Genomic DNA, 27136 nt, shown 5'->3' with positions numbered 1-27136 from the left:
AAGGTGGACTATTTTTTTATGTTATTTTGCTATAAATTTTAACTTTCAAAATTCACAGTCAATCTTTCCATTTTTCTCATGGCTGAATTTCTGATGCAGTATATTAATGAACTTTTGATCTTGGTTGTACTTTCTATATACAATGATTATTAAAACTGGTATAATTTAATTGTTTCAAAAAAGATGGACTCTTATCCGTTTACCCATGTGCCACACATCTGAACTCCATCCAGATATTTAAAGACTTTGAATCGATCCCATCTACTTTGCTTATTTAACTTATATGCAGAGTACATCATGAGAAATGCTGGGCTGGAAGAAACATAAGCTGAAATCAAGATTGTCAGGAGAAAGATCAATAACCTCAGATATGCAGATGATACTACATTACGGCAGAAAGTGAAGAAGAACTAAAGAGCCTCTTGATGAAAGTGAAAGAGGAGAGTGAAAAAGTTGGCTTAAAGCTCAACATACAGAAAACTAAGATCATGGCATCTGGTCCCATCATTTCATAGGAAATAGATGGGGAAACAGTGGAAACAGTGTCAGACTTTATTTTTTGGAGGCTCCAAAATCACTGCTGATGGTGATTGCAGCCATGAAGTTAAAAGACGCTTACTCCTTGGAAGGAAAGTTATGGCCAACCTAGATAGCATATTTAAAAGCAGAGACATTACTTTGCCCACAAAGATCCATCTAGTCAAGGCTATGGTTTTTCCAGTGGTCATGTATGGATGTGAGAGTTGGACAGTGAAGAAACCTGAGCACCAAAGAATTGATGCTTTTGAACTGTGGTGTTGGAGAAGCCTCTTGAGAGTCCCTTGGACTGAAAGGAGATCCAACCATTCCATCCTAAAGGAGATCAATCCTGGGTATTCATTGGAAGGACTGATGTTGAAGCTGAAACTCCAATACTTTGGCCACCTCATGCGAAGGGTTGACTTATTGGAAAAGATCCTGATGCTGGGAAGAATTGGGGGCGGGAGGAGAAGGGGATGACAAAGGATGAGATGTCTGGATGGCATCACTGACTCGATGGACATGGGTTTGGGTAAACTCCGGGAGCTGCTGATGGACAGGGAGGCCTGGCGTGCTGTGATTCACGGGGTTACAAAGAGTCGGACACGACTGAGTGACTGAACTGAACTGAGCTGAACTGAACTGAAGTTTGACTTTGCTGAGGTAATTCAAATGATTGTTATTTCCAGTTCTTAGTTGCAAACTTCCTATAAAGTATATAAGCTGCCAAGTTTCTTTTAAATTGTGCAATGAACAAATGCGGCAAGTAAGGGAGAAAAGAGTACCAGTTTTGAAAAGAGCTGATTTGACCAGAATTGTTGGTGTTACCTCTTGACAGCTATGCAATAATGGGTTGTTACCTATTTCAGTGTCTTTCACAATGTTTGAAAAATGTGCTTAGTCGCTCAGTCATGTCTGACTGTTTGCGACCCTATGGACAGAGCCCGCCAGCCTTCTCTTTCCAATGGAATTCTCTAGGCAAGAATATTGGAATGGGTTGCCATGCCCTCCTCCAGGGGATCTTCCCAACCCAACGATTGAACCCAGATCTCCCGCATTGCAGGCAGATTCTTTACCATCTGAGCCAGCAGGTAAGCCCATGAATAATAGAATCGGTAGCCTATCCCTTTTCCAGGGGATCTTAGGAACCCGGGAATTGAACCGGGTCTCCTGCATTGCAGGTGGATTCTTTACCAACTGAGCTACCAGCGAAGGCCATTTGAAATATATCAGGTCCTAAAAAGAAACAGGGCTAACAAGTGTAATTTGAACATATTTAATTCAGTTCCTCAGGCACTTATTAACCATTCAGTTTAAGGAGTATAATGTTTCCAATATGAAGAATACAATGATAAAAACCCATGAGCAAAGAAATTAATTACTAGTAGGACAAATAAAATGTTAGACATCTCAATCAAATATAATAGAATCAGTTACCTAAAACAAAGTAAATCAAAGCATCATGTGATGATGATAAAGTTGGAATTAGTCATTGTTTGGCTGTATGTTGTTCTTAAATACATGCATAATCTCGTCTTTGACTTCTAGATAGAAGTATATGCTAAATTACAAGTGATAAGGTTATCAAGCATTTTCCAATTTAAATGTTTTTCATGGCTCTGAACAAAAATTGGAATTCAAAATTTGAATAAGTATGAAGGTAAGTGATTGGCTGCAAGTTGATAGTCATCTTCCAATTATCACATTAAAAACACATTATAAAAATTACATTATGGGACTGTGAATGATTTCCTCCAGGCTATGGTAGCCTAGGTTTTTATTTTTATTTTTTTTGATAACTTGTGATTGTGATCATCACAAGTTTTCTTCTCTCCACTGTGATAGGATATTTATAGAATCTTCTCTTTTCCTGATGTCACCTTATATTGACCTAAGTTATAAAACATACATCTAGATAGTTCACTCTAACATTTTGTCTCATTTTTACATATTGAGTTTTTGAGAGAGCAGGCTGCCTAATGATTTTGCATAGATGAATTAATTTATTTTACTACAGTTGCAAGATAACTTTGCCAGACCAGAAACTTGACAAAAAAAATCATATTGTGCTTGATATTCTTTGTTACAAATCATATACTTTGATAAGCTCATTCCTTTCAAACTAGTAAATATTATTTCACATGTCATAGTGTCCATTTATAGGTTTTCTTTATGAATTCCTTCAGTTCTAGTTGGAATTTAAAGCTTCTCTTGTGAAACAGGGAAGAAACTAGATTTTTTATTTATTTGTTTATTTATTTATTTTTTTGCTTAACACTCACTATTTTCCCTATGGGTTGCATGAGACAGATTCTTACTGTTATCTTCCCACTCTGTCCATTTACAATATTTTTCTTTCCATACCTTCTGTCTTTCTGATGTCCCCTTATGTATCTTAATATCTTAGATTTCCAGCAGAATAAAAAATCCCACTTAATAAGAAAGAAGTTCTGATGAGAAGCAACACCATGCATTACATATGGTAAATTTACGGGAATGGAGATGGAAAATTTACTCAAAACTACTACAAGATATTGAAAGCAGTATTCATTTCTTTGTGAGGTCAAGGACTCTGAAGTATCTTTCTTTCATCAGAGCAGAAGTGCTAACCCTCATCAGGGCAATAAAGACCCCCTGAAAGTGAAAAGCTCAAATGGATTTGCAAAGCCAATATACTCAGGTTGCCATCCACCTGTAAATCCTCAGCACATCAGTTGATGCCCTAAATATTCTCAATGAGGTCCCTCCAACTTAACATACATGCTCTGAGTGAGCATTGAAATATCTTTGGAATTCTGTGTTTCTAGCCTATGTTCAAACTGCTGCTTAGTTATACATGTTTTTCTACAGTAGGAGATAATTATCTTTTCATAAAGTGGTCTTCTGGCTCACACCAGTTGCTTGTTAGGGGTCCTCAGCCTTTTGTTATTCTTATGCATACATTCCTCACAAATTAACAATACTAACCAGCCCTATGATTTTTGCAGTCACTTTCCTCCACGTCTTTCAGTGTCCTGACTTGACATTCCTTAACCACCAGTTTTAGAAGCTTTTTAAAAGGGGAAAATGTCACATAAAGTAAATAGTCTCTGATTAGTATTATTATTTTGAATGATTTGTCATTTTAGATGCTACATTAATATGTGCTTAGTTAAATTTTATTTCACTATGACTCATAAATTATTCAATTCAAAATAAGACTTCTATCAAAATGTTCTTCCCACAAATTGAGAAACTCCAAGGCAAAATTATAAAAAATTAAAATTAAATCTTAGGCTTTTGTCATTTAATTTGCTCTATTTTGACTTTGATTTTTAATGATAAATTTCAATATCTTCCTGTGTGCAAACTTTCATTAAATGTACTTTATCAAAAGTTTGCATGGAACATATTTATTTTGAGGTGCTGAAGTATTTGAATATATTTTAAAATATTTTTTTATTTACTTCTTTGGCTGTGCTGGGTCTTAGTTGCACCATGTGAGATCTTTATTTGTAGCATGTGAAACCTTAGTTGAGGCATGTGGAATCTAGGTCCCTGATCAGGGATTGAACCCAGGTCCCCTGAATTGAGAGTGCAGAGACTTAGCCACTAGAACACCAGAGATGTCCATATAAACTTCCCAGGTGGCATTAGTGGTAATGAATCTGCCTCCTAATGCATAAGACATAAGAAAGACAAGTTCTGTTCCCAGGTAGGAAGATCCCCTGGAAGATGAAATAGCACCCACTCCAGTATTCTTACTGGGAGAATCCCATGGACAGAGGAGCCTGGCAGGCTCCAGTCTATGGAGTCACAAGAGAACACGACTGAACCTCTGAGTATACACACACACACACACACACACAAACACATAAGTTGAGATATAGTTGCTTTATAATGTTGTACAACAAACTGAATTAGCAATATGTATGCATATATTCCCTCTCTTTAGGCCCTCCACACCACCCCCATCCCTCCTATCTAAGTCACCACATAGCACTGAGCATAACTCTCTGAACTCTAGAGTAGGTCCCCACTAGGTATCTATTTCACACATGGCAGTGAACATGCATCAGTTCCAACCTCCCAATTCTTCCTAACTATCCCCCCCATGCCGACATGTCCATTCTCTACTTATGTGTCTCTATTCCTTTCCTGAAAATAGGTTCATCTGTAACATTTTTCTAGATCCCATATATATGTGTTAACACTGGATATTTGTTTTTCACTTTCTGACTTCATTTACTATGTATGACAGAATCTAGGTCCATCCATGTCTCTACAAATGACCCAATTTTGTTCCTTTTTATGGCTAAATGACACTACGTTGTATATATGTACCACATCTTTATCTATTAATCTCTAGATGGACATTTAGGTTGCATCCATGTCCTGGCTATTATAAACAGTGCCGCAATGAGACCTCTTGTAGTTGTTTTTCAATGTCTAAGTCCTGTCCGACTCTTTGGGACCCCATGGAATGCGGCACACCAGGCTCATTTGTCCTCCACTATCTCCCAGAGTTTGCTCAAATTCAATTCATGTCCGTTGAGGCACTGATGCTATCTAACCATCTCATCCTCTGCCATGTCATTCTTCTTTTGCCTTCAGTCTTTCCAGCATGAGGATCTTTTCCAATGAGTCATCTCTTCACGTCAGGTGGGTAAAGCATTGGAGCTTCAGCTTCAGCCTCACTCCTTCCAAAGAATATTCTGGATTGATTTTCTTTAGGATGGACTGGTTTTATCTCCTTGCAGTCCAAGGGACTCTCAAGAGTATTCTTCAGTACAATCTGAAAGTATCAATTTTTTGACTCAGCCTTCTACATCTACCGTCTCTCACTCTACACATGACTATTGGATAAACCATACTTTGAGTATTTGGACTTTTGTTGGTAAGGTGATGTGTCTGCTTTTTAATACACTGTCTAGGTTTGTTATAGCTTTCCTCCCAAAGAGCAAGCATCTTTGATTTCATAGCTGCAGTCAATGCCCACAGTGATTTTGAAACCCCATAAAATAAAACCTGTCACTGCTCCTAATTTTTCCCCTTCTATTTGCCATGAAGGAATGAGACTAGATACCGTGATCTTAATTTTTTGAATGTTGAGTTTTAACCCAGCTTTTATACTTTCCTCTTTCACCTTCATGAAGAAGCTGTTTAGTTCTTCTTTTCTTTCTGCCATTTGAGTGGTAATATCTGCATATCTGAGGTTATTTCTTCCAGTAATTTTGATAACAAGTTGTGATTCATCCATCCTTGCATCTAACATGATGTACTCTGCATAAATGTTAGATAAGTAGAGTGACAATATAGAGACTTCTCATGCTCTTTTCCCAAATAGGAGCCAGTCAATTTTTCCATGTTTGATTCTGTTATTTCTTGGCCTGCATATAGGTCTCTTAGAAGACAGGTAAGGTGGTCTGGTATTCCCATCTCTTTAAGAATTTTCCAGAGTTTTCTGTGATCCACACAGTCAAAGTTTTTAGTGAAGTCAGTGAAGCAATAGAGGGTTTGGAATCCCAGCTGAACCGTTTCAATCCTAAAAGATGCTGCTGCTATAGTGCTGCGTGCAGTATGTCAACAAACTTAGAAAGCTCAGCAGTGGCCACAGGACTGGGAAAGTTCAATTTTCATTCCAATCTCAAAGAAGGGCAATGCCAAAGAATGTTAAAACTACCATATAGTTGCACTCATTTCATATGCTAGTAAGGTTATGCCCAAAATCTTTCAAGCTAGTATGTGAGCTGAAATTTCCATATGTACAACCTGGATTTAGAAAAGGCAGAGGAATCACAGACCAAATTGCCAACATCTTTTGAATCATGGGGAAGGCAAAGGAATCCCAGAAAAACATCTGTTTCATTGACTACACTATAGCCTTTAACTGAGTGGATCACAACACTGTGGAAAATGAGACCTCATAGAGTAATGAAAATAAAAACAAAAAAATAAAAACAAAAATAAATAAATATGACCTAGTCAAATTTAAAAGCTTTTGCACAGCAAAGAAAACCATAAATGAGGCAAAAATACAACATTCAGATTGGGAGAAAATATTTGCAAAGGGAGCAAATGACAAAGGATTAATCTCCAACATGTACAAATGTCTCATATAAATAAATATAACATGTATTTACATAAAATAAAAAATTATTTTAATAAAAGAAATTAAAAATTGTATTTCAATTAAAAAAACAAAACAAAAACAAAAAACCTCAAATCAACTCAATCAAAAAATGGGCCAGAAGACCTAAATAGACATGTCTCCATAGAACATATACAGAAGGCTAAGAGATATTTGAAAAGATGATCAATACCACTAATTATTAGATAAATACAAATCTAAACAACAGTGAGGTATCACCTCACACCAGTCAGAATGACCATCATCACGAAAGGTTATTACTCAACTGTGAAAGACACCAGAGGAGAGGAATTCAATCTCGGGACAGTGACAAAGCTTGATTTCTCAGAGCTTTTGTGTAATAAAGTTTTATTAAAGTACAAAAGAGATAAAGAAGGTTTCTGGCATAGACATCAGAAGGGGACAGAAAGAGGGCCCCTCTTGCTAGTGTTTTGCTGGAAGTTATATAACTACCAGTAGGCTGCTGATTAGAGAACAGAAATGTCTTAAAACTCAGAGACTGGCCCCAGGCCCCTCACCCACAACATACATTTTGAGATAACATTGGCACAAGGTGAGTTGTCCCAGGCCATAAAACCATTGCCATGAACTCTGAAGAAAGGCAGGTTTCCAAGCAAATACATAGTCTCATTAACATAGCTGAAGAGAACATTTCCATGAGTAAAACATACTGGTGTGTCAAGTCTGTTCTGAGTCTTAGGCTGAACCAATTTGAAAAAAGACAGTCTAGGGTAAATGCACTGTTCATTAACATAGCTTAAGAAATACATTTCCATAAGAAAAATGCATTGGTTAGCTCAAGGTTTGAGAAAAGTTAAGTTCAGGGGGAACCGGGTGTCATTATGGCAACACAGAATTTTAGAAATAACCTCCTTTTAATTTGGTAAAGAGAAGGGAAAAAAATCTGACACTTGTACTTTGTTTCCTCCTGCCACTTATTTTTTATTATTTATTTTATTTTATATTTTATTTTAATTTGGTATAGAGAAGGAAAAAAATCTGACACTTGTAGTTTGCTTCCTTCTGCCTCTTAAGAGAGAGATTAAAGTAAAATAAAGTCTGACACTTGCAGCCTATTTCCTCCATTTGGGGGCCCCTCACCTTCCCGCCTCTTACCCTCACAATCAAAAAATCTGCAAACAATAAATCCTGGAGAGTGTGTGGAGAGAAGGAAACACTCTTAAGCTTTTGGTGGGAATGTAAATTAGTACAGCAACAATGGAGAATAGTATGGCTATTTCCTAAAAAAACTAAAAATAGAAATAGCATATGATCCAGCAATCCCGCTCCTGGGCATAGACCCTGAGTATTTGAATATTTTGATAAAAGATTTCCAATAATTCTTGAACCAAAATTTAGAATATCATTTAATTAGAAATGTCATTACCATTGTAGATCATTTAGTTAATTTTGCTAAGCAATTTTCAAAGGCTCAAACATTTCTGAAATTCAGTGATTATTGGCCAACCAAAAGAGAAAGCAAATGCAAATATGGTAAAATATGTTTTCTATTCACCATCAGTTTTGTCACAAAAATCTGTAGTTTGGTGACTCAATATACATGTTTTTAAGTGTGACAGTTACAGAATACTTTTTGTGACACACTTATTTTAGATACAGTTTCTAACACAGGTATGCCATAAATGCATTTCTCTCCTGCCCATAATTTTCTTTTGCTAAAAGTTGTTTTAACCAAGAGACTGTGCTTTCCAAAAGTCATGTTTACATTATTGTTAGGCAGTTAGAATAGGAAAAAGGAGTCCAGAATGGTGGTGGCTAAAAGCCAAAGAAGGGAAAAGCCCATGAAAATAGAACAAAGGAAGGTCCATGGACCAGAGAAAGAACCTCATGAGAAACAAACAGCCCTCCTGGCTAGTCCAATTTACATAGTGCAGGCTCAGGGGGAGGAAAAAAATACATGTAAAAAGAGGAGCCGGAATTTAGCCTCTCTCTTTTCCCTTCACATCTTTTGGGGTTGGCCTGCCCTCAGGCCCGGAGAAGGCAATGGCACCCCACTCCAGTACTCTTGCCTGGAAAATCCCATGGATGGAGGAGCCTGGTAGGCTACAGTCCATGGGGTCGCTAAGAGTTGGACGACTGAGTGACTTCACTTTCACTTTTCCCTTTCATGCACTGGAGAAGAAAACGGCAACCCACTCCAGTGTCCTTGCCTGGAGAATCCCAGGGATGGCAGAGCCTGGTGGGCTGCCGTCTATGGGGTTGCACAGAGTCGGACACGACTGAAGTGACTTAGCAGCCCTCAGGCCTCAAGGGTGTAGTATCCTTTGCTTGCCAAATAAAACTGAGCTGTAACTAAACTGTAACACTGGTCCGCCATTTCAAATTTTTGCTGCGGCGAGAAAAAACCGAGGAAATTACACACTCCCCTGACATACCTGTTGCCATGACTCGGATTTAACCTGGTTGAAACAACCTCGGCTTGACCCCACCAAGAACAGCTGAAGCCTAAATCAGCAAAAGCTCAGAGGGTGGAAGCTGAACATGAAGAAAACTCAGCACAGTGGATGTGACAAGAAGCCCAGCATGCTGGAAACCAGGACAGCAAAAAAAAAAAGAAAAGAAAAGAAAAGAAAAAGAAAAAAAATGTGGCAGAAAGCTCATGCAGCTCAGTCTCAGATTCCAGAAGACCTCCAGTAAAGGTAGGAAGCTCCTATGGTTGGAGGGACATATGGTTAACAAAATCTTATCTCCTTTGCAATCTCTTGTTTCTTGTTTCCTCAAACCCCTGTGAACAGGTGAATGGCAGTAGATGCAAATGAGAGATTCTAGCAGGGGTTACTCCCCAGTGTGTCTCAAGGATCTACTATTTGCTGCATCCAAGTAGCTGTTGTTCAAGTGGGTGAGGGTTCTTCTGTCCTTACCCTGCTTTGTGCCAAGGATCAGGCCAATGAAAACTATGAGCACAGGTCAGGTATTTAGCAGATTTTCTGCCAGGTTATGAACAGGATTCCTTGGCACATTTTTCCCACTGCTTTTTCCTCCTGTACTTCAGCTCCTCTCTACAACTAGGCCACTCTTTGATTGGGCAGGGTCATCATCTTTCCATCTGCAAAAATTGTGCTTGAAACTGTTTACCTAAGATTGGGACTCCAATCCATGTAGCAGGGACTCTGTGCTTTGTTTAATCACTCAATCATATTTGACTGGACTTGAGCCTGGCCAAAATCCATGCCGCCTGGTTTTAGGACCTAATGAAGCTCAGGCTATTGATATCTCATTGCAAACCTATTCCACGATGGACACAGGAATAGGTAAGAGGTAGATTTGTTCAGATTGAGAGAGAAGCACACACCAAGAGCGTGAGCCATCACAGAGAGCAAGTGCAGTGGCCACGGAATGTGGTTTGGTTAGTTTTTTATGGGCTGGGTGATTTCGTATGTTAATGAGTGGGAGATCATTCCAACAATTGGGCAACCGCCCACTCCTTGGTCTTTTGATAATGACTTGGAACTGTCCTGGCACCTCTGGGTGTGTCATTTAGCTTGCAGACTGAGAATTAAGGTTTAGTTTATATTGACTTGTCTGTCATCTTGGACCCATTTGATTGCAATTGGTTTATGTTATGCCCTTGGGCTATGTCATTCTTTCAAAAATTGTGCCCCACCCCCTTCCCTCCTGCTTCGTGCTCTTTTCGTGAGCCCTGTCTGGGCTCACCATGTTACCTCTACAGTATTCTGGAGGGACAACCATGAAATAGCTGGCCCTTGGGAGGGAAATACTATATAATATCCAATCTCTCTAGAGATTCAGGCCTTCATCTTCCATGTTTCCTACAACATGTGCAACAACAGGATCACTCAGTGAACCTGCTAGGGTGGGAGACAGGCACACGATGCCTGCTAGAAATCTGTTGGTGGCATCTTTCAAGAGCAATTGGGCTTCCAGGCATAATGTTTACCATTTGGGGAGTTTTCCCTGCAGGCTGTTTGGGCCCAAGCCCTTACCACCCTTCTCCTAAAGTAACAAGCATACCTCTGGATCAAATCTCCACTCCTCTTCTATGGAACATCTGATGTGTTGCCTCTTATCAATTTGTTTTGAAGCCACTTACTAACTCCTACAGCCAGGACCCTGCTCCCTTGTAGGCTTCATCACACTTATTATTAAAATACTCCTAATGCCCCTAACCGGAGAAGGCAATGGCACCCCACTCCAGTACTTTTGCCTGGAAAATCCCACGGATGGAGGAGCCTGGTAGGCTGCAGTCCTTGGGGTCGCTAGGAGTCGGACACGACTGAGCGACTTCACTTTTACTTTTCACTTTCATGCATTAGAGAAGGAAATGGCAACCCACTCCAGTGTTCTTGCCTGGAGAATCCAGGGATGGGGGAGCCTGGTGGGCTGCCGTCTATGGGATTGCGCAGAGTCGGACATGACTGAAGCGACTTAGCAGCAGCAGCAATGCCCCTAACAGGACCAGATAAACCACTCTTTTGTCATTACTTCTGTTATTACCTAAAGTGAGTCTATGACAATGAAACCTTTACCATCAGAGACACCCTAAACTGCTCTTATGGAGGACTAGGGGAGGAAATCAGTGACTTACATTCCCTCAGAACAATAAGAGGCTAAGGAACCATGGCTATTTCACCAGCTTCCCTGTCTCAGGGCACAGGTTTGGATTGCTTTACTTCATGATATCTATTCCCATCTGCAGTGGACAAACCAGCAATGAGTCAAGATTACAACCCCTTAATCCTACCCAGCGCTAGTCATGCTGGAGACCCCAGGGATGCCAAACTCCAGCCTTGAGGTCCTAGGAGATCAACCTGCCTCTATCTGCCTAGGGATCTAGTCCCCAGGAGGTTGTCATGCTTCAGCCTGCTTGGGGATCCACCAGCCTGGGGTCCCAGGAGATCGACCTGCCTTGATCTGCCTAGGGATCTGGTCCCTGGGAGGTTATCACATCTCAACCTGCTCAGGAATCTGCCAGTCCAGGGGTCCCAGAAGGTCAACATGCCTTGACCTGCCCAGGGACTCAATTCTCAGGAGGCCAACCTACCTCAGACCTGCCTGGGGTTCGATCTCCAGGAGGCTGTCATGCCTCAACCTGCCTGGGGGTCTGCTCCCTGACCTGGGGAATCCTGGCTCTCAGGTTGCAACAGTACTCGTAAGATGAACTTTAAAAAGACTCACCCCTAAGGAAGTCCACCCATAAAATAGAAGGAGGCCTATTAGTTGGTTTGTTTGTTTGTTTTTTCTTTCTTTTTTTCTATTCGTCTGTGTCATTACTGTCTTTTAGATGGGAAATAACCAATCCACTTCCCAACAGACACACATGAGATGCATCTTTGATAACTGGAAACTGTTTAATCCTCTAAGAGGAAGTCACTTAAAATTATTTTGTGCTACTGAATGACCATGGTATCCTCTGGGGGATAAGGAACGTTGACCTGAGGATGGGAGTTTAAATTACAATACCATCCAGCTATGAAGGAACACTGTCTTATGTATGGGATTGGTGTATGCCCTAAAAGTGACCCTACTAGGCAAACAGTGTTGGGTACAGACAACCAAGAGAAGGAAGCCCCCATGAAGACTAACCTCCCATGGCTCCCGAGTTGCCTGGTGCTTCTTTCTTATATCCAAACATGCCCCCCCTATCCGGGAGCACCCCTCTACAAAAAGGCAACTCGAGTATGTCACTTAGTTGAAACTGGAAGAGAATTCAGACAAACCCAGGTCCATAAGCCCTTCTCCCTCGTAGAAATAAGATGGATCAAACAAGACCTGGGAAGCTATATAGATGATTCAGGCAAATATACAGATACATTCCAACACATTATCTTGGCATTTGACTTAATGTGGAAGGAAATCATGGTCATATTTAGTCAAACTTTATCTGACCCTGAGTATGCTAGGGTCTTAAAGGAAGACTGAAGCTATTCTACAGGGCTTCACATGCCAAGTGATAAATACCCATTGGGGAAACTGTGGTCCTCTTCTCAGATCCTAACTGGAATTATAATGACCCTGAGTACAACTGGAAAAGGGATCGTTTTCTGATCTGTATAAAGGCAGGACTAAAAGCAGCCCAGCAAAAAGTAATCATCTATACCCAGCAATAGCCCAGTGAGAAATCCATTGCCTTTCTGGAAAGGCTAAAAGAGGCCCTCCAAAAGTTTACCAATCTGGACTTAGAATCTTATGAGGGACAGGTGATTGTAAAGGAAAAATTCTTGTCCCAATGTCCATCAGACATCAGGATAAAGTTACAACAGCTACAGCAGCAGGACTCTGCTGCCTCTTTAGATGAGATGGTCCAGACAGCCACCAATACCTTTTATAACAGAGAACAGCAGAGGGAGGCCAAGTCCCAAGAAAGGAAGAAAAGGAAAGAGACAAGGCATGCCCAGATGCTGGCCACCCTCCAGGGAAGCCCTATGGTAAACCCTGAGTTCTTAAAGGACAAAGTGCAAGGTAAATGCCTTATCTGTAGACAGGCAAGACATTGGGCCAAAGAGTGTCCAATCTGTGGCAACTCCCCTAAAACAGCTTGATACATATGCCATCAATTGGGACATTGGGTGGCACTCTGCCCTCATCGCCCAAGAGCCTCAAGGTGAGGGCCAAGCCTTCCCTCCTGATGGTTCAACAGGACTGAAGCAGCCCACTTCATCTAGCCTGCCTGTCACAGATAACCATCAATGGACTGGAGCCAAGGGTGCACCTGGATGTGGCAGGTAGGTCTGAGAATTTCTAGGTTGACACAGGGGCTACCTACTCTCTCCTGACCTCCTGATCCAGAGCCTTCTCCTCCCAAACCTGTACCATTTGGGGTGCTACAGGAAAAACAATAACAAAAAGATTCACCTAGGCACTTTGTCGCTGGGATGGACAAATATTTTCCCACCAGTTTCTGAGGGTTCCTGAGTGTCTTACTCCCTTTTTGTGAAGAGATATGTCCCTGCCTTTGAAATCTTTCAGCTATTGAAGTCATGATAGAAGATGCTTTAAAACTCTCTTGGGGACAAACTAACTATTTTTTTACCAGCCACCAAGTGAAACAACTCCTGAATGGTAGAGGCTATTTATGGATGTTTGATCAAAGGATCCTCAGATATCAAGTAGTGCTGATGGAAAATCCAGGTCTGACTATATACTTTTCTGAGGTTCTTAACCCAGCTACCCTCCTACCTACCCCTGAGAACTCTTTCCCTTTTCACTCTTGCCTAGAAACTTTGGATCACTGGACAAAACCGTGAGAGGGATTATCAGAAAATCCTCTGACCAATTCTGAGGCAATCTTGTACACTGATGGAAGCAACTTTGTCTTCGATGGAAAATGAAGAGCCAGATATGCAGTAGTTCCAGCGTTGAGACCATAGAGGCTAAATCTTTGCCACAAGGTACTCCAGTGCAATTGGCTGAGCTCATAGCCCTGACTTTAGCTTTAGAGCTGGGAAAAGGAAAAAGAGTAGCCATTTACACTGACTCCAGGTGTGCCTTTCTGGTGCTACATGCACATGCTGCTATTTGGAAAGAAAGAGGCCACTTGACCACCCGAGGGTCCCCAAGCAAATATGGTGATCGAATCCTTAGGCTCTTGGAGGGATTCCATCTGCCCCCTGAGTTTTCAGTCTCCCACTATAAAGGATACCAAAAAGAGAGCACGGAAGTGGCATGAGGGAGCCAAGCAGCTGATCAAACAACTAAGAGAGCAGCATTACAAAACAGTGACTTAATAGAGGTTGCCACCTTAGTTCCACAGACTGGTTTGCCAAAATGTCCTTCACATATTGAAGGTGAGACTCTTAAAGCTAAGGGTGAGGGCTTTCAACAAGATCATATGGGGTGGTTCCAAAAGGATGGACTCCCTTTTCTGTCTGGGAACCTTCAATGGAAGTTAGTTAACTCCTTATATGCCACCACTCATTTATGGGGAAGGCCCGTCAAAGATTACTAGAAAGGTTCTTCAGAAGAACAGGCCACCAAACGACTAAAAGGCAAGTGGTCTCCTCTTCCAACAGTGTGGGATCTACACAGGAGAGGACTGGCAAATGGACTTCACCCAGATGCCAGTTTCTCAAGGATATAAATACCTACTAGTCATGATAGATACATTCACAGGATGAATTGAAGGCTTCCTCACCCCAGCTGAGAAGGCTGAGGAAGTGGTTAAAAAAAAAAAAAAACCTGCTCTATGAAATAATTCCATGATTTGGTCTGCCCAGGTGACAATGGGACGTCATTTACTTCTAAGGTTATCCAGTGGGTCTCTAAGGCATTAGGCATTACTTATTACCTCCATTGTGCCTGGAGGCCTCAGCCTTCAGGAAACGTGGAAAGAGCCAACCAATTCTTAAAATCAGCGATAAAAAAGATAACCCAGGAGACCTCCCTGGGATGGAAGGAGGCTTTACCAATAGCTCTCCTCTGCAGCTGTATTGCCCCTAAGGAACAGGTTGGTCTTAGTCCTTATGAGATGCTATATGGGAGACATTTTGTTTATGTCAGTGACCTCTTCCTAGATCCAGAGTCTCAGTTCCTCCAGTCTTATACTATGGCCATTGAGCATTTCCAGCAACATATACACTTGTGGGGTGTCAACCAGGATCCAAACGATTCCAAAGAGCCACCATTATATGCTCCAGGGACTCAAGTCTTAATTAAAATCTGAAAAGATGGGCACCCAAAGGTTAAACTCCAGCCCATATGGAAAAGCCTCTACCCTGTAAGACTTTCTACCCCCATAGCAGACAAGGTTTTAGGACATGACTCCCAGATTCACTACTCATGAGGCAAGCCATGGAAGAAAAGAGAAGAGGACACTCAATACACCTGTGAGCCCCTGGGAGATCTCAGACACCTACTCAGGACTACCAATGAGTATATGTGTGTACCAATATATGTGTGTGTATTTATACACACATATATATATTGAATAACAGATCATAGTAGATCTGATATCAATTTTTGTATCGGTTTTTATAACCAGAGTGAAGTTGAAACATTGTTTCAAGTTAACTATTTATAAACATTGATTTCTTCACTAGGAAATGGGAATATGAACACTTTTCAAATTTTATGTAAATTCATTCATTATTTTATATAAGAAATATTGATTCAGTATCTGCTATTTTCCATGAACACAGATATAGGACACAGAAGCCTTGTCTTCATCACGCTTATATTTCAGTGTGGGAAGTGGCAAATGAATAAACGTATAAATGTACAATAGGATGACAGTTATGAATAATTGCTATCGAGAAGAATTATCAGGATATCTGGATAGAGAATAACAAGAGATGTCTTTCCTTCAGAGCAGTGAGTAAATACTCTACTCACTACTCAGTAGAGAGAGTATGAACAAACTACCCAGTATCTACTAGCTTATTGATGTGATTTATAGCTATTAGAAAAATATCCAGAGACTAGATATTTTACAATATTAGGCAAGTTGAAAGTGGTTGATTGAAATTCTCTTTCTTCTCACCTAACATATTTATATTCAATGTATGAAGGCAGGAGGAGAAGGGAACAACAGAGGATGAGATGGTTGGATGACATCACCGACTCAATTGACACGAATTTGAGCAAGTTACAGGAGTTGGTGATGGACAGGGAAGCCTGGAGTGCTGCAGTTCTTAGGGTCACAAAGAGTTAGACCCAACTGAGTGACTGAACTGATTGACTGAACCCATTGTTAAGGAACATTAAACAATAAGAAGAGTTAAAAAGGGCAAGATTTGGTTCCATACACTTTTGTTATGCCATTGCCCAGCATCATAAGAATTTTGAATGTGATTTATGATGTATTTTGATAATTATATTTAACTTAGAGAACCAAGAACTTCACAGTAAAATAACTTTTACAATTTTTATTATAAAATAAAGATTACAATAAAATAAGCAACAAAATAAAATAAAATGTTGCTTTATAAAATTAAATAAACATAATATAAAAGATATTCAAATTTACAATTAAAATGAAAAAACATATCTGGAAAGATTATTAAACACTGAAACATCATTTGAGGCAATACTTGAATTAAGCAGTATAGAGAAAAGGATATTTGTATACTAACATTGTATTAAATTCTTGTGGGTAGTATTTCTTAAATCTCAACTTGTCTTTCCTAATTACCACCATTAAAACAGAGCATGACAGAGAATTATGTGACACACAGATTTTTTGAAAGTAGTCCTGGTGAGCAGGAGCTAAGATGAAAACAATGGTCATAGTGCTTCTTTAGGTTGTTACATAATATTTTTAAAATTAATTTATTTTTTAATTGAAGGATAAATGCTTTACAGAATTGTGTTGCTTTCTGCCAAACATCAACATGTAACATAATATTGAGCAGAATTTCCTGTGCTATACAGTAGGCCCTTGTTGGTTCAATGTTATGTATCAATCTAAATGGGAAAAGAATTTGAAAAAGAATAAATGCATGTGTATGTCAAACATTCATTTTGCTGTACACCTGAAACTAACACAACATTATTAATCAACTCTTATTTGCTGTTGTTGTTCAGTCACTAAGTCATGTCTGACTCTTTTGTGACCTCATGGATTGTAGCCTGTCAGGATTGTAGCCTGTCCATAGGATTTCTCAGGCAAGAATACTGGAGTGGGTTGCCATTTCCTTAGGGCATTTTCCTAACCCAGGGACTCAGTCTGTGTCTCCTGCATTGACAGGTGAATTCTCTATCACTGACCCACCAGGGAAGCCCTTAATATAAAATGTTAAAAATTATTATTTTTTAAAAAGTTATAGCCCCTTATCAAGTCAATTCTGAGGGAAATTAGTCTCAGGCCACTTGAGAATTTCAAAGAGCATATGGAATGGTTTTCATAACTATCCATCTGAGATTTAAGGTTTAACAGGAAGGTATCATATGACATCCCTTTTCTGTGGACTCTAAAAAGAAAAGATAAAAATGAACTTACTTACAAAACAGAAAGAGACTCACATACTTAGAAAACAAACCCATGACTGTGGAGGTGAAGAGATAGTTAGGGACTTTGGGAAGATCATGTACGCACTGCTATATTTAAAATGGATAACCAACAAAAACCTATTGTATAGCACATGGAACTCTGCTCAATATTATGTGCCAGCCTGGATGGAACGGGTTCTGGGGAGAATGGATACACGTAAATGTATGGCTGAATCCCTCACTATTCACTTGAAACTATTACAACATTGTTAATTGGCTATACCCAATATAAAATGTTTTTGGTGATAAAAAATAAAATTAAAATTTAAAAAGAAAAAAAGGATTAAGAGGAGGAAAGAACTACTAGTCAGTTCCCATGACCCAAGTGTTGAGAGCTATGCCTTTAGGCAAAAGGACCCCAACATTTCAGGATACTGCTTCCCTGTGTAAAAATTGTGCTTCTAAAGACATGCACTGAATGGGAGAGACATGTGAGGAGAGTGAGAGAATAGGTCTCAAGATCCTGGTGACACAAGTGTAAAACGAACATACAGCTAAAATCAGCGATGAGACTGAGATAATGTGAGGCAACATTTAATAAGCAAACTAGATTCTTCCATTATGATAAGAGCATTTTTCCAGTAGAACAAACATAGATGTGCTGTTTGAAGCCATCCACAGGTGCATTTATAAAGCAGGTTATCTTACCCCCACATCCTCACGCATACTTTTAAGGAAACTTTTTATTCTTCCTCCTTCTCCTCAGTTTTACCATTTTATTTTCTTTCTCCTCTCCCCCATTGCCTTTTTTTTTTTTTTTTTTTGGTGTCAATTTTCTCTTTTTTAGGGCTTTCCTTGTAGCTCAGATGGTAAAGAATCTGCCTGCAATGCAGGAGACGTGGTTTTAATCCCTGGGTCAGGAAGACCACCTGGAAAAGGGAATGGCAACCCACCCAGTATTCTTGCCTGGAAAATTCCACAGACAGAGCCTGGTGGGCTACAGTCCATGGGGTCACAAAGAGTTGGACTCGACTGAGAGACTAACACACACACACACACACACACACACACACACACACACACACACACACATCCTCTTCATTAAAATTTGACCCTTAAGAAAAGCTCGGTAGTATCCTTTTATCCTATAGAGTAAATTGATTTATTGTATTATCTAACATTTTACAGAGAAAGCAATGGCAACCCACTCCAGTACTCTCACCTGGAAAATCCCATGGACAGAGGAGCCTGGTAGGCTACAGTCCATGGGGTCGCTAAGAGTCGGACACGACTGAGTAACTTCACTTTCACTTTTCACTTTCATGCATTGGAGAAGGAAATGACAACCCACTCTAATGTTCTTGTTTGGAGAATCCCAGCGACGGGAGAGCCTGGTGGGCTGCCGTCTATGGGGTCGCATAGAGTCGGACACGACTGAAGCGACTTAGCAGCAGCAGCAGCTAACAATTTAATTTACACTTGATTTTTTTACTCTTTTTTAAAGAAATTTCAAAAAAGGAATATAACCATAAATATATTTTGCAGGTCATACAACTAAAGGCCCATTGAATCACACTTGAATTCTTGTGTGATCACTTTGACGTGAAGCAGTGTAAACAGATTATCATTAAATAAAAAAGCTATTTGTGTCTTGATTCCTATTTCCTTTTTTTTGAGTATTAATTTAAAAATAGACTACATGTAAATATACCCTTCGTAAGTCTCTGCTTTGATTTGACCTCTGGCGGAACTCATACAAAAACACATGCACTGTCATACAGCTAATTTAATATATATATAAAAAAACACTATTTCAAGAGAAATAATTGTACATACCTATGTCTAACTTTTATGTAAAATTTCCACAATCAGGTTAGGATAATATAAAATTTAAAGAAGTTACTGATTTCAGAACTTCATAATTGCAGCCTAAACAAATATAAATATAAAGCAAATTAGTAAAAGTATAAGAAAAGTTTATATCTCAAATATTGTTATGATTTCATATGTTGGTTGGTCACAAAGTGAAGTGACAAGATTATGATTTTAGAATCTTTTTTTTTTTTTAGAATCTTTATAGCAAGTGAAAAACAACCAATAAGATGCAAAGTATTTCTCTAATAATGAGTGATGTTGAGCATCTTTTCATGTGTTTGTTAGCCATCTGTATTTCTTCTTTGGAGAAATGTCTGTTTAGTTCTTTGGCCCATTTTTTGATTGGGTCGTTTATTTTTCTGGAATTCAGCTGCAGGAGTTGCTTGTATATTTTTGAGATTAATTGTTTGTCTGTTGCTTCGTTTGCTATTATTTTCTCCCATTCTGAAGGCTGTCTTTTCACCTGGCTTATAGTTTCCTTTGTTGTGCAAAAGCTTTTAATTTTAATTAGGTCCCATTTGTTTATTTTTGCAAATCAAAACCACAATGAGGTATCATTTCACACCAGTCAGAATGGCTGCTATCCAAAAGTCTACAAGCAATAAATGCTGGAGAGGGTGTGGAGAAAAGGGAACCCTCTTACACTGTTGGTGGGAATGCAATCTAGTACAGCCACTATGGAGAACAGTGTGGAGATTCCTTAAAAAACTGGGAATAGAACTGCCATATGACCCAGCAATCCCACTGCTGGGCATACACACCGAGGAAACCAGAATTGAAAGAGACGCGTGTACCCCAATGTTCATCGCAGCACTGTTTACAATAGCCAGGACATGGAAGCAACCTAGATGTCCATCAGCTGATGAATGGATAAGGAAGCTGTGGTACATATACACAATGGAATATTACTCAGCCATTAAAAAAAATACATTTGAATCGGTTCTACTGAGATGGATGAAACTGGAGCCCATTATACAGAGTGAAGTAAGCCAGAAAGAAAAACACCAATACAGTATACTAATGCATATATATGGAATTTGAAAGATGGTAACGATAACCCTATATGCGAGACAGAATAAGAGACACAGATGCATAGAACAATTTTATGGACTCTGAGGGAGAAGGTGAGGGTGGGACGTTCTGGGAGAATAGCATTGAAACATGTATATTATCATATGTGAAACAGAACACCATTCCATGTTCGATGCATGAGACAAGGGCTCAGGGCCGGGGCAATGGGATGACCCAGAGGGATGGGATGGGGAGGGCGGTGGGTGGGGGGTCCAGGAAGGGGAACACATGTAAACCCATGGCTGATTCATGTCAATGTATGGCAAAAACTATTACAATATTGTAAAGTAATTAGCCCCCAACTAAAGTAAATAAATTTATAAAAAAAAAAAAAAAAACCCAAGATGAACCCCCCCAAAAAATAAAATAAAATGAATAAAGTAAAAAAAAAAAAAAAAGATGCAAAGTAGTAGTCAGCAGATATATATTTTAAAAATAGCAGGGACATTTTCTTCAAATAATTTTACATTTCTATAATTTGAATACTTCTCGAACTATAAGAAAATTAGCATGTTCTGAAACTGACATTTCAGTCTAGTACATTTTATGATAGTTTAATTTGACAGTATAATTTCCCAAATTTTTCAGCAATGAAAGGAAATCACACTTCTTTTTACCCTTGTGTTTTTAGAAAAATATATTAGATAAACATTAACATGTTTATTCTATTTTTTAAAGGTCTCTGAATAAGGATTATTTCAAGTTCTATTGATGGTGATTTAGTCGCTAAGTCGTATCTGACTCTTGCAAGCGCATAGACTGTAGCCTGCCAGGTTCTTCTGTCAGTGGGATTCTCCAGGCAAGTATACTGGAGTGGGTCGCCATTTCCTTCGTCATTCAAGTTCTATTATGTCATGTTAATTAAATAATAAGTACTTTCCTAGTTTTTTTTCTGTATTCTAACTGAATAATTTTAATTCACCAGAAATGCTAATAAACACCTGAATGCACGATTTTTTATAAATACAAGTACTTTATTTTTTCATGATTTTGTCTGATAAAGGTCTGTGATTTGTTTATCTTATTGGTATTGTCCCTTTTTGTAATAAAATATTTTAAAGCTTTAAAGGTTAGCAAAGTTTCCAGAAGACTTGTCATAACCAAAGTCTTGAGAGGATGTTCACTCCCATTTAAGCCAACAGTATATCATTTTGTTGTCATTGTGATATTCAATACTTCATGGGAATGATTCTTAGTGATTTTGCATCTCAGGATCTAAGCTGGAGCTTTCATTGGCTCTGTTGGAATTCTCTGAAAGGCAGTCACTTTTTTAAAATATGAAATTTTCATCTATGCATACTTACCTTTAGCATTATTTTTAAAAAGAGTTTTCACTTTAGGACATTTTATAAAGTAGCTGGAGAAAAGGCACTTATTTCACTCTGTCTTATACAATATTTGATAACTTTAACTGCCTTGGGAAATTGAGTTATTTTACTGCCAGTTTTGTGCTTTATTTATCTTACCCCCTCACACAGGCATCCAGAGAAAAATAGAGAAACACATATAATAAGCAATTGCTTAATGCTTTTATTTTTTTAAATTAATCCATGAATATGTGGTCAAATGTTTTTTTATGAGTAAATATAATTATACAATTCCACTAGCAAATGTTATAATAAAAATTTTAGTATATGTCGCTTTTATATTTCAGATATTGAAAAGAAGATATTTGCACTTGATACTTCATAGTTAGTGTTTGGTTGATCTACATAATATATGTAAAACAATCTTCTCCCAATTCAGAAAACCAGTCCACAAAGGTAGTAGAGAAATAACACTTTTATTATGTAATAAGCATTAAACCAGAATGCAATAATCACTGCAGACAATCCACTGAGAGATATAAAGACAGAAAAGATTCTGATCCTTTAAGTAGCCAATCAGGTAAGAATGTTCTACGTATGTTTTCAAAATGAATGACTAGTAAAAGAACAGGATAGCATCATTTGTTATGAATAGTCCATCTCATCAGAGAGCCATTGGGTAATTCAGGTGACTATCTGTGCTAGTTAAATTGGATTCATCCAGAGAAGAAACTACCTTACACTGCTTTCTTTTTGAAGCTAATATATTTCATTTTGCAACTTGGAGCAAGAAGCCCAATAGAATTTTTAGATTTCTTCCATAGAAACTAGAAGATAGGAGTGTCATCTTCCTTGAGTTTACATTTCAGAAATGGCAACCGAAAATTGGAGAAAGACATGTGTCAGTCATAAAGCTGCCAAAGGCTTTTCTAGTTTAAAAAAAAAATTATATTTTTTTCTAAAGAAAAAGGAAAAACAACAATGTCAATATTATTATTTTCACCAAAAAAAAGTTCTTATTTTACATTTTTTCCTTTACAATCTCAACACATAATAAATTATAGACAAGAATGTAGATATCTTCATAAGTTAATGAAGCATTAGAAACTTATATTTTAAAATTATTGCAAGAATTTCTTGAAACTTTTACTAAGAATTTGTATAGCTCACAGATCCCAGTTAATGAATAAATTTAAGGACGACTTTAGGCCAATTATGTTAACTTGGCATCATTTGACATAGTGAAGAACCAAATTCACACGATATTATTATCATTACCACTATTATTATTTTGAGTTGTGAAATTATCATTTGACAAAATTCAAAATATATATTATCAATATATCTATGATAGATATTCATGCATTTACCTTATATATAATATACTGAAAGTGAAAGCCGCTCAGTCATGTCTGACTCTTTGCGACCTCATGGACTATACAGTCCATGGAGTTATCTAGGCCAGAATACTAGAACGGGTAGCCTTTCCCTTCTCCAGGGGATCTTCCCAACCCAGAGAATCGAACCCAGGTCTCCCACATTGCAGGTAGTTTCTTTACCAGTTGAGCCACAAGGGAAGCCCAAGATAACTGGAGTGTGTAGCCTACCTCTTCTCCAGGGATCTTCCAGACCCAGGAATTGAACTGGGGTCTCCTGCATTGCAGGCGGATTCTTTACCAACTGACCTAGAGGAAAGCGTATATAATACATTTATCTTATATAAATATATATCTTATATATAAAATATATATTAAATTGCATTTTCTTAACAAGATTGATTAACACAAAATAGTAAAAGAAGCATGTGTGAGTGTTTGTATGTGTGCTCAGTCATGTTTGACTCTTTGCAACACCATGGACTGGAGCCCACCACATTCCACCCCCAAATATAGCTCTTTTATATAAGGACTACTTCAAGAAATTGCAGACAGAGGAGAGGCTTTAAAAACTTTTCTGAGAGAAACCTGCATTTTTTAAAGTAAATTTACATTGAAAAGGGGGCATATTCCAGAAGAGAGCTATATATAGATATTTTTTTTTCTCCTGAGAGATTTATCTGCATGGAAGGAAAAATTTTGTATACCAAGTTTTCCCTCTTTCTGTAGATTGCCCTTCCACCCTAGCACAAAACACACATACACACACACACACACACACACACACACACACACACACACACACTCATCTTTCTTTGGTCAGTAAGATGAGGCTAGTATTCAAGATAGAGGTTTGGGATATCTCAGACAGTTCACTCATTTTCCTTGAGTGTCTCCCATGTATACATGAGGTAAACATGTATAATAAATTTCTGTTTGTCTTTATTTTGTTAATTTGGCTTTTTTTTTTTTAATTTGTTTTGCCATACATTGACATGAATCCACCATGGGTGTAAATGTTTTCCCCTTCCAGAACCCCCCTTCTACCTCCCTCCTCAGATGTCAGCCAATAATACAGAAGGGTGTGAAACAGGAGGAAAGGGGACAGGGCACAAGCTTTGAAAAAATAGCATAGCCCAAGCATATGACATAAACTGATTAGAACAAACTAAGTCCAAGATGTTGGACAAGTTTAATTCCACTAAATCCTCCATCTCAGTATTAGCTCAGTTCAGTCACTCAGTCGTGTCTGACTCTTTGAGACACCATGGACTGCAGCACACCAGGCCTCCCTGTCCATCACCAACTCCCATAGTTTAACCAAACTCATGTCCATCGAGTCGGTGATGCCATCCAACCATCTCATCCTCTGTCATCCCCTTCTCCTCCTGCCTTTAATCTTTCCCAGCATCAGGGTCTTTTCAAATGAGTCAGTTCTTCTTATCAGCTGGCCAAATTATTGAAGTTTCAGCTACAGCATCAGCCCTTCCAATTAATATTCAGGACTGATTTCCTTTAGGATGAACTGGTTGTATCTTGCAGTCCAAGTGACTCTCAACAGTTTTCTCCAACAGCTCAGTTCAAAAGCATTGATTCTTTGGTGCTCAGCTTTCTTTATAGTCCAATTCTCACATCTATAAATGACTACTGGAAAAAACATAGCTTTGATTAGAAGGACCTTTGTTGGTAAAGTAATGTCTCTGCTTTTTAATATGCTGTCTAGATTGGTCATAGTTTTTCTTCCAAATAGTAAGCATCTTTTAATTGCATGGCTGCAATCACCATCTGCAGTGATTTTGGACCCCAAGAAAATAAAGTCTGTCACTGTTTCCACTGTTTCCCTATCTATTTGCATGAAGTAAGAAACAAGATGCCATGACCTTAGTTTTCTGAATATTGAATTTTAAGCCATTTTTTTTCACTCTCTTCTTTCACTTTCATCAAGAGGTTCTTTAGTTCTCCTTCGCTTTCTACCATAACAGTGGTGTCATCTGCATATCTGAGATTACTGATACTTCTTCTGGCAATCTTAATTCCAGCTTCTGCTTCATCTAGCCCAACATTTCTCATCATGTACTCTGCATATAAGTTAAATAAGCAAGGTGATCATATACAGCCTTGATGTACTCCTTTTCCTACTTGGAACCAGTCTGTTGTTTCATGTCCAGTTCTAACTGTTGTTTCCTGACCTGCATACAGATTTCTCAAGAGGCAGATCAGGTAGTCTGGTATGTCCATCCCTTTTAAAATTTTCCACAGTTTGTTGTGATCCACACAGTCAAAGGCATTGGCATAGTCAATAAAGCAGAAGTAGAGAAGTAGATGTTTTTCTGGAACTCCCTTGCTTTTTTGATAATCCAATGGTAATTTGATTCCTGGTTCCTCTGCCTTTTCAAAATCCAGTTTGAACATCTGAAGTTTCATGATTCACCTACTATTGAAGCCTGGCTTGGAGAATTTTGAACATTATTTTACTAGAATGTGAGATGAGTGCAATTGTGCACTAGCTTGAGCATTTTTGGCATTGCCTTTCTCTGGGATTGGAATGAAGACTGACCTTTTCTAGTCTGAGTGCCACTGCTGAGTTCCAAATTTGCTAGCATATTGAGTGCAGCACTTTCATAGCATAATCTTTTAGGATTTGAAATAGCTCAACTGGAATTCCATCACCTCTACTAGCTTCGTTCATAGTGATGCATCTTAAGGCCCACTTGACTTCATATTCCAGGATGTCTGGCTCTAGGTAAATGATCATACCATCGTGATTATCTGGGTCATGAAGATCTTTTTTGTATAGTTTTTCTGTGTATTCTTGCCACCTCTTTTAATATCTTCTGCTTCTGTTAGTCCCATACTATTTCTGTCCTTGATGTCCCTATCTTTGCATGAAATGTCCCCTTGGTATCTCTAATTTTCTTAAAGAGAGGAAGATATTAAGAAGAGGTGGCAAGAGTACACAGAAGAACTATACAATAAGGATCTTCAGAATCTCAGTATATGCTCATCTTAACACAACAGAAAACTAACTGACAGGCCCACCACTGCCATGACAGTTCTGAGACCAAATATCAAAGGCCAAAAAGTGGGCATCAGTCCAGTCCCTACCTCTTCCACAAAATAGTTAGAATAATTCTCACATTCATTAGCCTATGAAATTACTCAGCCTATAATACCTAACGATGTCACATTTCAAGGCCATGCTCATCTACTGAAATGACCCACAGTCTGTGGAGTGTTTCTCCCTAAATAATTCTAATTTTTCCTAACATTTTGTGTCTCATTGAATTATTTCTGCACTGAGACACAAAGAACCTGAGCTTCATTAAATCCTAAGACTAAGTGTGTGATCTCAGTTGGAAGACGTTAGGTTTTGACTGGGTTCATGTTATGACCAGGTGAGTTCAAGTCTCAGTCTGGATTTTGTCCAGGTTTGAGTCCTGGCATGTGGGGTAAACATCACACAATCCAAGTCCATGTCTAACCACTAATGCTGAATAATCTCAAGTTTATTGGTTCCATGAAGACATAAAAGACCTTCTAGAAATAACACTTTTAAAAAAGATAATTTTTCATGATAGGGGATTAGTATGCAGAAATGAGAAGTCAAGAGATACTTGGAGTAACAAGTAAGTATGTCTTTAGAGTACAAAATGAAGCAGGAGACCTTTGCCAAGAGAACACACTGGACATACCAAACATCCTCCTCCAACAACACGAGATGACTCTACACAAGGACGTCACCAGATGGTCAATAACAAAATCAGATCGATTATGTTTTTGCAACCAAAGATGCAGAAATGCTATACAGTCAGCAGAAACAAGACCTGTATCTGACTATGGCTCAGATCATGAGATTTGCGTTGAAGAATTCAGGCTTAAATTTAAGAAAATAAGGAAAACCACTAGGCCACTCAGGTATGATCTCAATAAAGTCCCTTATGATTATACAGTGG

This window comes from Giraffa tippelskirchi, chromosome 9 (assembly GCF_054371585.1).
Source record: "Giraffa tippelskirchi isolate mGirTip1 chromosome 9, T2T-mGirTip1v1.2.pri, whole genome shotgun sequence".
In the NCBI taxonomy this organism is placed as follows: Eukaryota; Metazoa; Chordata; class Mammalia; order Artiodactyla; family Giraffidae; genus Giraffa; species Giraffa tippelskirchi.
Note: the sequence above shows the minus strand (reverse complement) of the source record.